Raw genomic sequence first — 15,422 nt, 5'->3', positions numbered from 1 at the left:
ATGAGCTTGAGAAATTTGAGGACTCTGAGAAAAAGTTCCCAGGGATCCGAGATACTGTTTTCTGGTTAAATGGTTGACTGATGGGTGCCTGCGACCTCTGGGAACTGCAGCAGTGGTGTAGTCAGTTCCCAGCCTTCTGCCAGCATTTTGCTATGGCTGTGCTGCTCTGGATTAAAACTCCAAACTTTCCCATTGGAACTAACCACCAACTTCTCTGACAAGCATCTGATAGCCCACCCCAAAACTGGAAAGAAGACAAGAGAGATACTCTATTCATAATAATATCAAAACTTTCTGTAGAATTCATATTGGGCACGACAAAGTTGATTTAAGTAGCCACAAAAAAAAAAAAGTAAAGAAAAAAAAAGGCAATAAATTCCGCAGACAGCTAACTTCTACCTAATTCTGTAAATAGGAATTGGTTTGCAAACAGAAAACTACAGACTCAGTAAAAGGAGACAATATGGAAATTTAATGCACCTGGGATTTTTTTTTGACAGCATTAGCTTGAACACAAGTGTTAAATTGCCACAAAGAAAAAGAGAAAGTCATGAATGCTCAGTTATAAAAAAGTCTCAGATACAGAAAAAAGACATTTAAGCTATCAATAATAGGCAGAAAAAATAATACTATAAGCAAGTATTCAAGAATTCAGAGAGATGAAAAGGACAAATTTTATTCTGGACACAGTCAGACTTTAAAAAATAAAGTGCAATAAGTTTATAAGGTGTTTTTATTAAATAAGTGGAATAGGGATAAAATAGGTTCCAGAAATTTTTTTCCCCCACCTAAACCTGAAGCGAGTGGAAATTCCTGAAGCTTAGCTTCTCCTAATGTTCACTGTAATTTTAAAATTATTTGTTAAAATACAGGAACACAAATGAAAAATTTTGGAACCAGAAATAGCTTGTAGTAGCACTGAGCATGTTTGGTTCATGTTTTATTCAGAAGATTAAAACATGGTATCAGTTCATTTTGAATCTTTAAATTTAAATCTGCTTGCAAACAAAGTGGCCCTTGATATCACCTAGATTTTGCAAAGGTGAGCCTAACTGTAATTAATGTAGTCTGTGCTGAGTGACCATGTAACCATGTGTATAAGTTCTGCTTTCTTGGTATGAACCTGAAAGTAATTTTCCTAGTTTCCATTTACAGATGATGATTTTCATATCTGTTAAGTCCTAATTTCCTACTCAGTATTATGCCACTTCTTAGCTGCCATCATACCTGTTGTGATCTTTATCCTGAATAATTCCAGTCCTTTGCTACTAGTGTAATTATCAGCCAATACTTGTGTAACATGCCTATGGATGTATTAGATCCAGCAGCTCTTGATCCCTGCACAGAGTTCATATGCTTTTGAAATATCAGCAGGTAAGGCTCCTACCCTATGTGGATATTAATCAGTGGACTAACATACAATACATCCTCCTGATAACGAGCAGATCAAAGTTTATGATTCCTGTTCTACATGCAAGGGCTATGTTCTGTTCAATACTGCAACTCTCTAAATCAGTCATTAGTGGCAGTGTTTGCTCGGTAGTGATAAACACTTGCACTGGATCTCTGGATATAATTCTGTGAAATGGAGTGTCTGATATTACCACTGGATGATGAATCAAAGTGAACAATCATACTTTACATTTCCTATTAAAATCCAGTTATTACTTTCTTAGAGGTATATTATTCCTCTGATACAGAGCAGACAGTTTGACTAAACATGGAAATGATCTATAACAAGATAGAACTAAATCTTTGATAAAACCCGAACAGAAGATTGTAAACTCCTTGATTAGACAAGGTGGAAAATCTTATCAGTCTGGGGATATTTATTGGATATATTTTATAGAGTTAGAGCTTCATTTATTTATCAAGCCCTGCACATTTATTTAACCATTCACACCAAAACTACGGATTGCAGAAATAGGATGTAAGAAGACCTCTGCCTGTTTCGAGAAAATGGCATCCAGTTTTTTAAGCTGCCATCTTTACATTGCATAATACAGCTGAAAATCTGCCTGGGTCTGTCTCTATGCCATTAAGAATAAACATCTTTAGGAGAAGTGCTCAGAACTGAAGTGGTGCAGAGATACATGCATATAGATATATATCACTGACTAGATGACTACCATAAGCTAAACGCCTGAACTTCAAATAGGTACAAGAAAATTTGGGTTATTTATTGTTTTTCTTAATATTCCTGAAGCTGGAAGAGAGCCTTATCCAAGGTCTGCTGATAGGAGGGGAAAAGTTTGTATTAATGTAAATGTACTTGAGTTAAGCTCCATGCATTGCAATATTGAAATCTCTTCCTTGTCCTCCTAAATGCATACTTTTTTTCTGATTTCCTGAAATTGAACCAAACTAAATGACCGTGTATCCTAACAGTTATGTATATGGTTACATGTGTCTGAGTACCTGGCTATATACACACACTCTGTTAATTTAAGGATATTTTGTATACCCGTGTATGTTGTGTGTTCAATACTCGTCTTGTAAAAGTAACAGCCACTACTGTTCTGTTGCGTGTGTTTATACATGAAGGTTGTATTGGAACAAACATTAAAATTCTGTTTTCACTTACTTATGATTTTCTGAGTGCAAAAGGGATGGCTTCATCTAGACTTAAATAAATCAGGTACTTTTCTTTAAAGCCCCATTGAAGCTATTCACCAGTGAACACCAACCCTAAATTCTCTATGCACTGGTCTTAACCTGCCTGTAGAAGGAAAAGACGAGTACATGTTCTTTTACCTTAAATAAAAACTGAACAATATTTCCTTTTATCAAGAGCATAGCTGAAACATCATTTATTGTATCAAGGTTTTTAAAAAATGGATAGAAAACGATGAACAGTATGGAATCTGTGAAAAGTTTAATCTTTTAATGTGTTACTGTATTATTGTCAGCAAATCATAGTCAAAGCTATCTTTATTTATCTGATGTCTGAGCTGGAAATCTATTTCAAATTAATCTATCAAGATAATGAACTTCTTTCCTTAGTTTAGTATGTAGAAAGAGTATAAAGCTTATTGAAAATACTTATTAGTAAACTCCCTCATGTTAATATGTTGTTCAAATCGTCGCGATTGGATCAGTAAAAAGAAAACTCTCTAATTTAATGGGAAGTCTCTTTAAAATGGGACTTCTCTTTCTGCTTCATTCACTTTAGTAACATTTGAGTATAGGAACATACATTGGCCTGGAGCACTACAGGTCTGATAAAATGACATTGCAATCTGACCAAGAAGAGGAAGGTCAGATCATACTGATACATATGTTGTACATGCAACATGTACACTGAAAACAAAGAGTAGAAAGACCAGTCACCTGTATATAAAAGAACTATGGACAAGAAAAAATAACATTGGTATATAATGTTTGCTTCAACACATCTGATAAATTCAGAGCACAATCTTTACCATTCAGCTCTCCTTTCAACACCATTAGCACCATACTGCATAAGCAATACTTATTTTCAGAAATCTTGAGTACGTCTTGTAGATTCCTCTATAATCAGGAAATTGTATATTAAAAAACAAGTAAATTCTAATTCTATTTTAACTGGTCCAGATCCCGAAGCTTCTTAGATAACCATATTGCAATTGGTCTAATGAATATTTAGTTTTATAATCTCTGGAATCCCATCTATCTTCTAGTCATTATGATAATTACGTTACAAACTGACATATGAGTTATTTCAGCGTGGGCTTTGCATGAGGGCTTACACCAACTGAACCACCCAAAGAGGAAAAATTTGTCTTGTGACACTGAAATTCAGTGTGAGTTTGCAGCCTAGATGTATGTGCCTTGGTTAGCTGTAATTTAACATTAATTTTACACAACAATATTAATTAAGAAGGTGCACAAAATTATTCAGCCACTTGCTTAGTGGCCCTGGATTGGCTTATGCAGTAAGATCCACATTGCCGTGACTATATGGCTATCAGTATTTAACCTAAACAAAATCAAGCTGCCATGGTTCTGACTACCCAAAATGCCATCTCACATCTTCCTTGCAATTAAAATGATGTTTTAGGGTCATACTTCATTTTCTATTTCCTTTGCTTTGGCATGTAGTATAATACTACCCTTCTCCTGGTAGAAAGGGTGGCTGAAAAAATTTGAATATGTATTCAAGTCAATATGCTTAGTAAGGAGTCAAAAAAAGGCCTAATGTCTTGCTATTTCTCTTTCACACTCCTCCCTTTTTGATAGCATTCCACTGAGGCAGAAGTAGCGGATTTTGAATAGCATAAAATAACTACATCACAAGACACCTAGTGAACAAAGAGGGAAAAAACCCCAAAACAGGTGAACATTAAGTTAACACTTTGTACCTCGTATGAACATAAGTGTGAGACGTACCTTTGCAGAAAATAGTAGGATGCGAACATTACGAGAACCATACTATAATGCTTATGTACAATAAGGAATGAATTGCAGCTGTGTAACAAACTTAATTCTAGGGTTTCCAAATATGCAACGCTTCAACTTCCCAAGTATTTTTGTAATGGATGTAAGGTATGAACAGTCTGATGTGCTTACCATACAAACTTCTGCAAACATTTGCTAGACTTGTTTGTTTGTCAACTATAGGGATAAAAGCTATATTAGAGATATTGTTGCAGAAAACACCTTGCACATTTTCACATAGGCCAGTTTATTTTTTTTTTCATTTGTTTAAAGGTACTGATCCCAAACTTGCCGCCTCTGCTACATCAAGATCATAAAGTGCATTGCTATTGTTGCTACTATTTTTAAACAATTTTTGATCCCTCTGGCAGGTTGTTTCTAGTGTTCTTTTATGGGATTTAAACTAGATCTTTCTGGCTTTGAGAGGCTGTGCTCATTTATTTTTACTCACTGGAAAACCCTCCAAGCTTTTGAGCCCTTTTTTTCATTAGAAACTAATAAATTTGACTTGAACATACACAATGCTAAAAGGCTTAGTTTGCTGTGACTTGACCTGGCTTACTCTGTCATCTAAACCGCTAAGCTTTATTTGTAAAGGCTGTTAATGTCACATCAGTATTCAGTTCAGAACTTCAAGTAATAGTTCTTTCTTCGGGCACAATTCTATGAAACGTGTGAAATTAATCTGAGATAATGTAACTCACAACAGAGATCGAGAAGAATATTCCCTTATTATTGAGCAGTATCCAGAAAACCAGGAGGTGACTAGTAAATGGGACAAAATGAGTTCTTTCATTTCTACCCATACTTTTGTATTTCACAGAGTGTGCACATTCTAGACAGGATGATACAGTGCAAGAGGGCTGAGCTGGCATGGGTTACTATGACTTCTTTATGCTTTTAGTCAGTACATTTGATCATTCATTCGTATAGCATTAGTGTTTCTTGATGTCATTGTGCTTCTTGAAGCTGTAATGCACTTTGTCCTAATGCTTTTCAGGGGTTGCCTTTCAAGAAGGAAGCTTAATAAAGAATTTTATTTCTACTTGCCTTAAAACTTTGGGCTTTTTGTGATTTTGGGTTTGTTTTGTTTGGGGTTTTTTTTTAAGAAATGAAAATTAAAAATGCTCATCTGCATGAGCCTGAAAACCTTCAAAATATCTTTGAACTCAGTCAACTGAATACAGTCAATGATGTCAAGTCTAATAACAAAATGAACAGCAAGGAAGGTAGGCTTCAGAAACACCTTTTTTTCCACTGGATCTGGGCTGGCTGAAGACCTCCTCACTTCCACAGTATATTAGAGGTTGCCAACTTCTCAGATCCGTCATTTAGTCAAAACCAGTTCTGCCAATATCAGCTTACCAAAGACCAGCTTTAAACTTATTTGCCTCTCTTAAACTGAAACAGGTGAAGTACTTCATGAGGATACGATAAACTTTGGCAGATGGTTGGATGATGGAGCATATTTGGGCAGCTGAGACCCGTGGGGTATAATCATGGCTGAAAAAGGATGGTTAAGCAAAGCTAGTCAATCTCATGCAGTCTCTAAGCTGAATAATAAAAGGATGCAGCCTTGACCAGTATCTGTCTTTCAATTTGTAAATAAATTAAGTATGTCTGGACTGCTTTGACCAGTTATCAGACAACTACCAACATCTGTCAACCAGCAGTGACAGTCACTTTCCTACAGGGCTGGCGTGGCCCCTGAGAGACAGCATATCCAGCAAATGCATTGGTTGCCTCTTACAGGTCATTACAAGGTTTCTTTGGCGGCTTCCACCAGCCTATTCCGATTCCTAGTTTTTGCCTTTCCCCTGTGCTACCTCACTCGTGACTGCCTGCCTTCCCTAAGATACATCTCTGATCACAGCTCTTCACGTCTGGCATCCTGCTCTGTAACCTGGATGCCAGACGAGCATTTACACTTTTCGCCCTGCTCTGCTCTTACTTTGGCTTATCTCCCTGGGCCAGTGCGTTGAGATTCCCTCCATTGCCTTGAGCTGTCTCTGCCTAATTACTTGGCTGCTGGGCTTACTGGTTCTCGCTACCCAGGCTGGGACCATCTGACGTCTACAGGGTATGACTAAACACTCTAAAAAAGTGACCGAACTCACCTTTATGTGTTTTTCACTAGTCTCTAGAGTAACTGGTGAACCACTCAAAATTGAGACTTCATATGATAGTTACTCATCTAAGAGTTCTTCTTGAATCATGTGCTTTTCTGATTAAAAAGTACTAATATTTCTTGTTTGTTTCTTTGGATTTATAGGTAATTGCACATTTGTGTTAACACCTAAATAGCCTTTAAATCTTTCCTGAGATTCCCTGGGATGTTTAATTAAATGATCACACACACTTTTATTATAGCATCTCAGAGAAAGTGTTTAGAGTATTCACTTGTGAAAATGAGACTTTTGTCAGGAGGTCATACAAGAGTTTTTTGTGAAATAGCCCCACTTTTTTATGGGCCTTCACCTGGTTATTCCTATGATGGGCAATCAAGATAGATTTTAATGTTCTATTTTAAGACATGACATCAAGTTTTGTTTTGTACAATATTTTTATCTCATCTTGGTGATCAGGTCTATTCACCAAATAATTTCCTTTTCAATATTTTTGAAGGTAACCTATCTAAAGATGTCCTGTTTCATTGCTTTCACTCTCCACTGTACCCAAAGGAAGAAACCTTGCCCAGGATTTTCATGGCATTTAAATGCCTACATCCATTTTGATGGGCATTTAAATCCATTGAAAAATCTGGATCTAAGAGACTTTGACTGAAGAAGTTCATGGCAAAGCATGGATCTGAACCAGCCTCCCAGATCCTAGCTTGCTGATTTAAGCATTTGATGGATTTTACTCTCAAACTGGACTTCCTAGGATTCATCTCTGATTCTGTAAATATATGTGTTATACTTTATTACTACCTTCAATAGGATGATTCAAAAAGGTCACCACACCCATGCAGAAAACCACACTTGTTGTTTATCCAAAAAGAATCAGTCTTTTCATTTTAAGAGAATAATAACTGAGATAGTTGCTGGGTTTGTCTTTCAGTGTTGCAGGTCTAATTTCTTTTTTTTTATTTCTTCTTCTTCCAATACAGCCATTACAATGACATGGTGTTTAACAATCTACCTGCACACTTATAAACTGTAAAAGCACATATTTCTAAAATAAATGTCATATTCTGCCCAGAGATGTCAGATACAATTCCAAGTGACTTCCATTGAGATCTGAACACATGAGGCTAAGGGGAATATTTGCTTTTAAGAACACACAGATTAAGGGTGTGTTACAGATCTGGTACTACCTACATATTCTAACTAGTTATGACTGACACTGATGAAATTGCTGGAGGCTTCCATTTCATTGATACTTTCAGGAAGGAGTTTCTGCTTGATCATGTAGAGCTGAGGCTGAACACAAAATTCATTTGTAAATAGAAGGGAAAATGATTTTCAGAGTCTTAAATCTGATCATTTAATGTGAGACAAAAATGTATTTAGAAGTCATTTAGGTGCATTTTAATGAATTGAAACTTGCGTAAGTTTTCACTGTTGCTTATTTCTTCTGTATTCAGATGGGTTCTGCATTCTCCCAGTTATGCTCTCATCATCACACTGCTCAGATAATAGCATCCTGTTTAATTGCTAATTATTCTTTGTAATTCTGTTTAGACAGTTTAATTATTTTGTTTAGTCATTTAGTAACAACATTTGACTCCTTATATTTTCAAAGCACTTTAGAATTAATGAATAGCATGAGGTATATAGTGGTGGTAATAAAATCATTGCAGGTGGAGGAACTGAGACAGGAAAGTGACTTGATTTTGCCACATTAGGACTGAAGAATTTTTCTTTTCCAACTTTGTTTTTGAGCCATTAGACCAAATTGCCTCTCTCCCTTATTTTGCTTAATGAAGATACAAGATTAAAATTTGCTTTAGCTAACAGTAGTCTAGAAGTTCCCTTCAGAAGACAAAGACAAGAGCAATTTACCTATTTCATATATTAACAATTAGTACAAGTGAACAAGGAGTAGATCCAAAATGTGTTTTAAGCAATTAGAGGCCTTTTTTTTCATCAGCCTGATTGGGTTGGAAATTAAAGTCTTAATGCAATTTCTATCACCTTTTGTGGTGCTGTAAATGAAATGCTTTTAGAAAAGTACGTTTTGCAAAGGAAGTTTTGACTTATTTTTAAATTCTGAGGATGTCGGTGAATACATAAGTATTTAATATTGTACATTTCTAGATTATTGTCGGTAATGGCTAGATAGCCATAAGAGTAAATAAATTGCCCTTTGCAATTTCTGCTAATGCTACAGGAATTAGCTTTGCTCTAAAGGGGAATATACTGTCTGAATTTATTCCAACATTTTCTGACAAAATATTTTTCTGGAGAAAAGCCCTTCTTAAAGAAAACCCCTCGAAACCACAACCTACTGTACTATCTTTTGTATGTTTGTGAGTTACCCCATTTAGATGCATGTCAAACAACCACGTTGCATTTCAAGCTGTCAAATGACTTGAAAAATATATATCATCGCAAGTGTACATAATTTTTGTAAACTCTTTTTTGTACAGTATGCAACAGGATGTTTCTTCAATAGCACTTATAGTTCAGAAAAGGAAAGCTTGCTACGTCAAGACTATTTTATACTCCATGTTGCTTATAAAGTAACAGATGACATCTGAATTTAATATATTATCAATCTGTGGCTATGAGTGTCAGTTGTCAGCCCACAGGCTTCCAGCCCCCAAATTCGTCTTCCTCCAAGTAAACCACAACAATGAATACTGCAAAGGGGTAGATACTCAAGAGCTTATAAAAACTTCCTCCTCTGGTGGGTTAACATCACTGCCATAAGCAATTCCCACCCCTCCTTCCTGGGGAGCAGTTCTGCTCCGTCAATAGTGCTGAATACCAAATGAATCGTGTTGCACCTGGTTCTGAGCGTATGAAAACCCTCACTGTGGAGGAAATGAGAACAATAATCAATGTTTTACCATTCTGTATCTATTACTAGCTATATTTTCAAGGTGAATTTGACAATCTTACCAAGATGTAAACTATTAATGTAACCTCCATGTGGCATACAGTTTTCTCAATTGCATACCACCACAGCAGCCTGAAAATGATTTAGGTAACACCAGTAAAAACTTCACGTGAAGCTGTGAAAAAAGTACATAAATAATGTTAAAAAGGAATTCCAAGTTTGGGGGGGGTTGTTTTTTAATCCGTCTTGTATTATTAGACCATTCCTTACAAACACTTGGATTTTTTTTGATGGAAATAAACCTCATAGTTCTTATTTTGGCATGCATAGGTATTGCCAGATATCTGCTGCTAAGTCTTCATCTGCTAAAAAATCTTCTGCAGTTTTTCAGAATTATATGAATTAAATAAAAATTAAATGAAATGTAGATTCTGACAATTTTCATAGTTTTTCCAAGTTACACTGGTGTAACCATGAAACCTAAGTGAAAAGTTCTAAACTCCTCATCCTGGTTTCAGCTGGGCTGGAGTTAATTTTCTTTCTAGTAGCTGGTATAATGTTATGTTTTGGATTTAGGATAATAAGAATGTTGATAACACACTGATGTTTTCAGTTGTTGCTAAGCAATCAAAGATTTTCAGCTTCTCATGCCCAGCCAGCAAGAAGGCTGGAGGGGCACAAGAAGTTAGGAGGGGACACAGCCAGGACAGCTGACCCCAACTGGCCAAAGGGGTATTCCATACCATGTGACGTCATGCCCAGTATATAAACTGGGGGGGAGTTGGCTGGGAGGGATTGCTGCTTGGGAAACGAGCTTTGGTCGGTGGGTGGTGAGCAATTGTGTTGTGCATCACTTGTTTTGAACATTCCAATTCTTTTGGAATGTATTATTATTATTATTATTATTATTATTACCACCATCATCCTCATCATCATCATCTTCCTTTCTGTCCTATTAAACTGCCTTTATCTCAATCCAGGAGGTTTAGTTCTTTTTCCTCACTCTCTCCCCCATCCCACTGGGTGGGGGGGAAGTGAGTGAGCGGCTGCGTGGTGCTTAGTTGCTGGCTGGGGTTAAACCTGGGCACTTATAAAGCTGGGTGTTTTTGTCTCAATATTTTACAGCATGTATTCTAAGATGGCCCAGAAATCTGGTTTTACTCTGGTATATTTATCTGTTCTGCAGATTTTTTTCGTTTGTTGTAGAAATCTAAATTTATGGGTGGATTCATAGCTGAATGTTGCCTTTTCCAGAATTTGCAGAAATTGATGAGTACTTGTGAACTTAGTGCTGGATGCCCAGTCCAGGAAGTTGTTGCCCACCTAGGCACAGCGTTTGCTTACTTCTGTGCTACTAGCATGTGTGCTGGTCACCTTGCTGGTCCCAACTTAGTCTATAACATCACTGTGGAGTCCAGATTTTTGATGTACGGCAGCTAGGGTGTCATCAGTTGTATAAAGGTAAAGCATATGATCTCACTGTTGCAAGCTTTAGAAATAGATTTACTAAGAGATGATTGTTTAGCTTTTTTTGACTGCTTCTTTCCTTTCTAATTACCTTTCTACCTACCAAAGAATAACATCTGGCAACCCTGCCTAAAGAATAAAAATATGATTAGAAATGGAGTCATGCTCTTCACCTCTACAAAAAAGGGACTATAAGATCCATTTTCTATAGGTCTCAGACCCTTCTGAGGAGTGCTTGAAGCTCTTTAAGAGCCAGATTTTAAAAAGTGTTTCCAAGGGCTGTATGTAGCCAGGATGTGGATGGGAGCAAAGGCTTTACAGTTGATAGAAGTATGCACGAGGTCAGCTGGAGCTAATGACATTCCCTCTTCTTTAGTAAAAGTGCCGCTGCTTAGGCACCCACAAATGTCAACATACATTATAAGAAAAGGTGCGTGAGCGCACGTGGAAAGCCCGCAATGAGACTGATATTTTAAGGATTTATAATTGTGTGTTGGTCAGTTTGGAGGTTTTGATCTCTTGGAGCCAGAAGCCTTGTGCCGGACTCACCCTACTAATGGGAAATTCTCCCTTTCTTCGACCAAACCTGAGATGAAAAGGCAGATCACCTTTGTGAGCTGAGGGTTTAGCACTAGCAGCAGGCAGAGACCAGATGCAGGTGCTCCGACTACTGTGATCATTTGGGGAATGTTAACGTGCTACTCCTAAGATTAATGCTGCTGCATTCTGTAAGGTGACAGCGTTAGCAAATTACTGACACAAAAGCGCACTTGCATGACAAAACCTGCTGGAATGGTACTTTCTGCACAAACCCCACAGGCAGAACTAGGATGTGAGGTGCAATAAAATGCTTCATGGCACATTTGTAGCTGAAGTGTGATGTAGCAATTATGTTTACGTGATCCAGTGTTCCCTTAGTTCTCATTTTTTAAGTTTTGCTTTTCTCTTGCTCATTTTTTTTCTCAATACAGTTGAGTGCATTCGGAGAATAAAGTGAGCCTTTCCAGTCTATTTGGTAAGAGGTTCAAGATCTCAAACTCTTCTTCTAAATTGAGGGTCCTCTGTACCCAATTTCCACCAGGGGTCATGGTAAAACCAACCTTCTCCTCCTCACTATGAGGCTGAACAGTATGTTGGCATAAACACACTAAAACCAGAGGTAAATTCTTGTGCTCATTAACATACTTTTTGGCTTATTCTTCACAGAACTGAAAGTTATTGCTCTTCTATCATACCACTCCTTGAAAAAAACCCACAACAGTTACTGAGTCATATTATTAACTTTTTTACTGGAGATGTCTTTCTAATTTTATTCCAACTACATAACTCATTTGATGACAATACTTTAATAAGGAATAGAACTTTGTTATTATATCAGGCTTAATTATACGCCTACTGTAGGGATAAAAGCAAAAAAGCCTATAGTAATGAAATAATTAAAAAAAACCCAACATATCATCCTTCTATGAAAAAGGAAGTAGCACTACCAAATAGCTTAAGAAGCATCTTTCCTTACTTATGAGAGATTTGCAGAGATTTAATAGTAGCAATAGAATAAGAATGAAGTTAAGACTGTGAGTACTACTGAAAATTTTCAAAAGCCTAGGAATTGTTACTTAATGCTAGGGAGATAGCATGCACAAATGATTTGAGAGGAAGGTCCTTATTTTCTTGTCTAGTTTCACAATCTGCAATGATTTTGCTAAAAGATCTTCATTGTTACTGGATAAAGGAACACAAAGGTGGGTCAAAGTTTGTGTTTTCATGCCAAGGGTCCTCCCACAGGCCTTTCTCTATATACGGTAATTACTGCAGGCTCTGAGGGATTGGAATGAAATTTAAATTTCTGAGTCATATAAAGGACAAGTATTCAACCACTTGCTTCATCTCTTGCAGCTACTGCATGCTGTGGGAGCGGGGGGTACCTACCCCTGCTTCAAAAGGCAATTCCTTGTATATGGCCCTGGGCTGGGTGGGAAATGCTGTTCAATGGTCTCTGTGGTTCCAGACATTTGATGCACCATTGTAGAAAAAAATGCTATGGATGCCCATTACTTTGGCAACTAGAAGTGTTTCAGAACCGTAAGTGCAAGGTTTGTTGCAGATCAGAGGGGAATGGGGAAGCAGGGTCATGCGCCTGGGACATATCCCCTTCCCAGGTCCGTCCCACCTCCCGAACAGTCCCGGCCCCTCACAGACGTCCTCTTTGGAGTCGGTCACATGCTAAACAGCCTTGAGGGTTCATAGCGAAACGTTATATTAAGAGATAAGGTAGCCTACAGATATCAAATAAGGTGAAATTAACTTCAGAAGTCCTATACACATGCAGGTTCCTCAAACCGTTATATCGGGCTCCTATGTGAAAAGATCCCATCATAAGAGGCAAGTCCTATGATGTTAATGGGAGTCACATGACTTAAACTTGATGAAAAGTTTGGAAATCATGGGCAAAGGGTCATGACCAGTGACTAGTCTTTTATATTTTTAAATGAATTAGCACTACACCCATGGTTTGGCACAGAGTATTCCCATGGGAGTTTACTTGTTCCTTTGTAGATCTCACACTGTACATATTTTCATATTCTCATGGGCAACTATGTACTGTCTTATATCTTGGACATAAGAATTTAAATCTATACAGAGAGAACAAAACTCTTACCATCAGCAAGGAAACAGTCAATGCTCTGATGCAGTGTGCTTTAAATACGTCGAATTACATCATACATTTTTCACCTGCCAAAATATGCATGATTTTTGCTGCATTTTAGGTGTTGATCTGCCTGGTAGGGCCAAATAACAATGGCATAAAAAAAATTGTCCCCCAAGATTTGTAACTTGAAAACTTACTGCGCACTGTTGATTACTGCCAAGGAACTGGCTAGAATTTGATCTTATTTTACTTTGTAGACAAAGCATTTAGAAAATAATTATTTTCAGATCAATTTACTAAATTTTTTTGAGTTTACCAAAACCTAACAAGGAATCCAAAAGTTCTGTGATTTTTTTTAGATCTCAAAAAGGAGTAGTATTTTCCAGATCCCAGATGCCATGGATCTACATGAATTACATCAACATATGAATAAGATACAGTAATACAGAGCCTACACCAAAACGTGTGGCAGTTACTCATGATCTCAGAACTGCCTAGAACCATGTTGCACCACAAAAGTTATAAACCACTTTTTACAGCTTCAGCTTGTTAGTGTAAATTCAAAGTTATTTAGGTCAATCTTTTAGAATACAATCTGCCACTAAATTAATCTGAATGCATTGTTAACATTTTTCATTATAGGATAAAAGCCCTTGAAGTAATTAAAAATATTATCTTATACTTAAAAATTTTCAGAATTAAATTTTTTTCTGTGTTTGTACAAGGTCTTGCATAGTGAGGTGTTGTTCCATTCCTGGGGCTCCTTTCTTCTATCCAAGAACAAAAATAAAATATACCATTTTATCATTTGAGCTCAGAGAAATCCAGAAGTGATGTTATTAGGATGTCTTCAGTGACACTAAAAATAATGAATTGGACCTTGTCTTCTCAGCAACTCATTATACCATTTGCTCCATATTTCGTTTGTAGTGGAATATAATAGTCATATTCTTTACCCCAGCTGACTTTGCCCCATACAGAAGTTAAAGAATGAACCACATAAATTTCAATGGCACCATATGCTCAGCTTAGTGAATAATGTGGATTTTTCAGAAGGGTCTTAATACTATCCTACACAGAATTGATTTGAAACCCAGTAGGAATATATTCTAGACACATGGTTTGGTATTGTCTTTTTATCATTTTGGAGGTGCTTGTTTCTGTATGAGTCTGGGAAATAGGCGCCAATCTGCAAAGCCTAGATATCTGCAAAGGCAACTCTCTGATGCAAACGGTTTACCAAAGACCACTTTAATTTCTTAGAAAAGTAAAGGATTAGAGAATAATAAAATGCTGCAAAGGGAATTCAAAGAGTTAACCATTATATGCAAATTCAGACATTCACTGTGAATGAAAATCTACAAAGCACTGTACAGCCAGGAAATAATTTCCTACTAGCCCCAGAGACCTGGTGAGAATGTCCTGGTGTTTTAACAGCTTCTTTCTTCTCCCTGTAACACGTTCTATAACATTATGAAATTTGTCTGTGTCTTGCATTTCAGTACAAAGGGTAAAAAGATATTTTTTATTTTCTAAAATCAGGAACTTTGCTTTTCTATGTTTCTACTAAGTCCTCCATTTAGAGGTTGATGCTTTCATCCAGATTCACAAAGTTTCTAAGAATCATGATGTGGACAGACTCTCTGTGCTTAACCTAAAACAAAGCAAAGCAACTTGCCACTGATACCAGCCCTAGAGCTGAAACATGGCTGTGGATGCTTTTATGACCATTTTGTTCCACCTTGCTCTGTGCTCAGTATAAGTCTCCAGAATTGCTGTCACAAATTCAGCCCCTCTGCTGTCGCTAAGCAATACCATTTCATTCAATATAGAGCTTTATACTGATCTCATCATTGTAATCTCTGGCTGTTCTCCAGTAGTGACT

General features: G+C 37.0%; 1 protein-coding gene across 1 annotated transcript in view; it reads right to left on the bottom strand.

The window, feature by feature from the left end:
- Positions 1 to 15,422, bottom strand: part of NKAIN2 (sodium/potassium transporting ATPase interacting 2) — a 558,604-nt gene that overhangs the window by 97,762 nt on the left and 445,420 nt on the right. The window lies entirely within an intron of this gene.

Source organism: Haliaeetus albicilla, chromosome 17, assembly GCF_947461875.1.
Source record: "Haliaeetus albicilla chromosome 17, bHalAlb1.1, whole genome shotgun sequence".
NCBI lineage: Eukaryota > Metazoa > Chordata > Aves > Accipitriformes > Accipitridae > Haliaeetus > Haliaeetus albicilla.
Note: the sequence above shows the minus strand (reverse complement) of the source record. Positions and strands in the feature narration are given on the sequence as shown.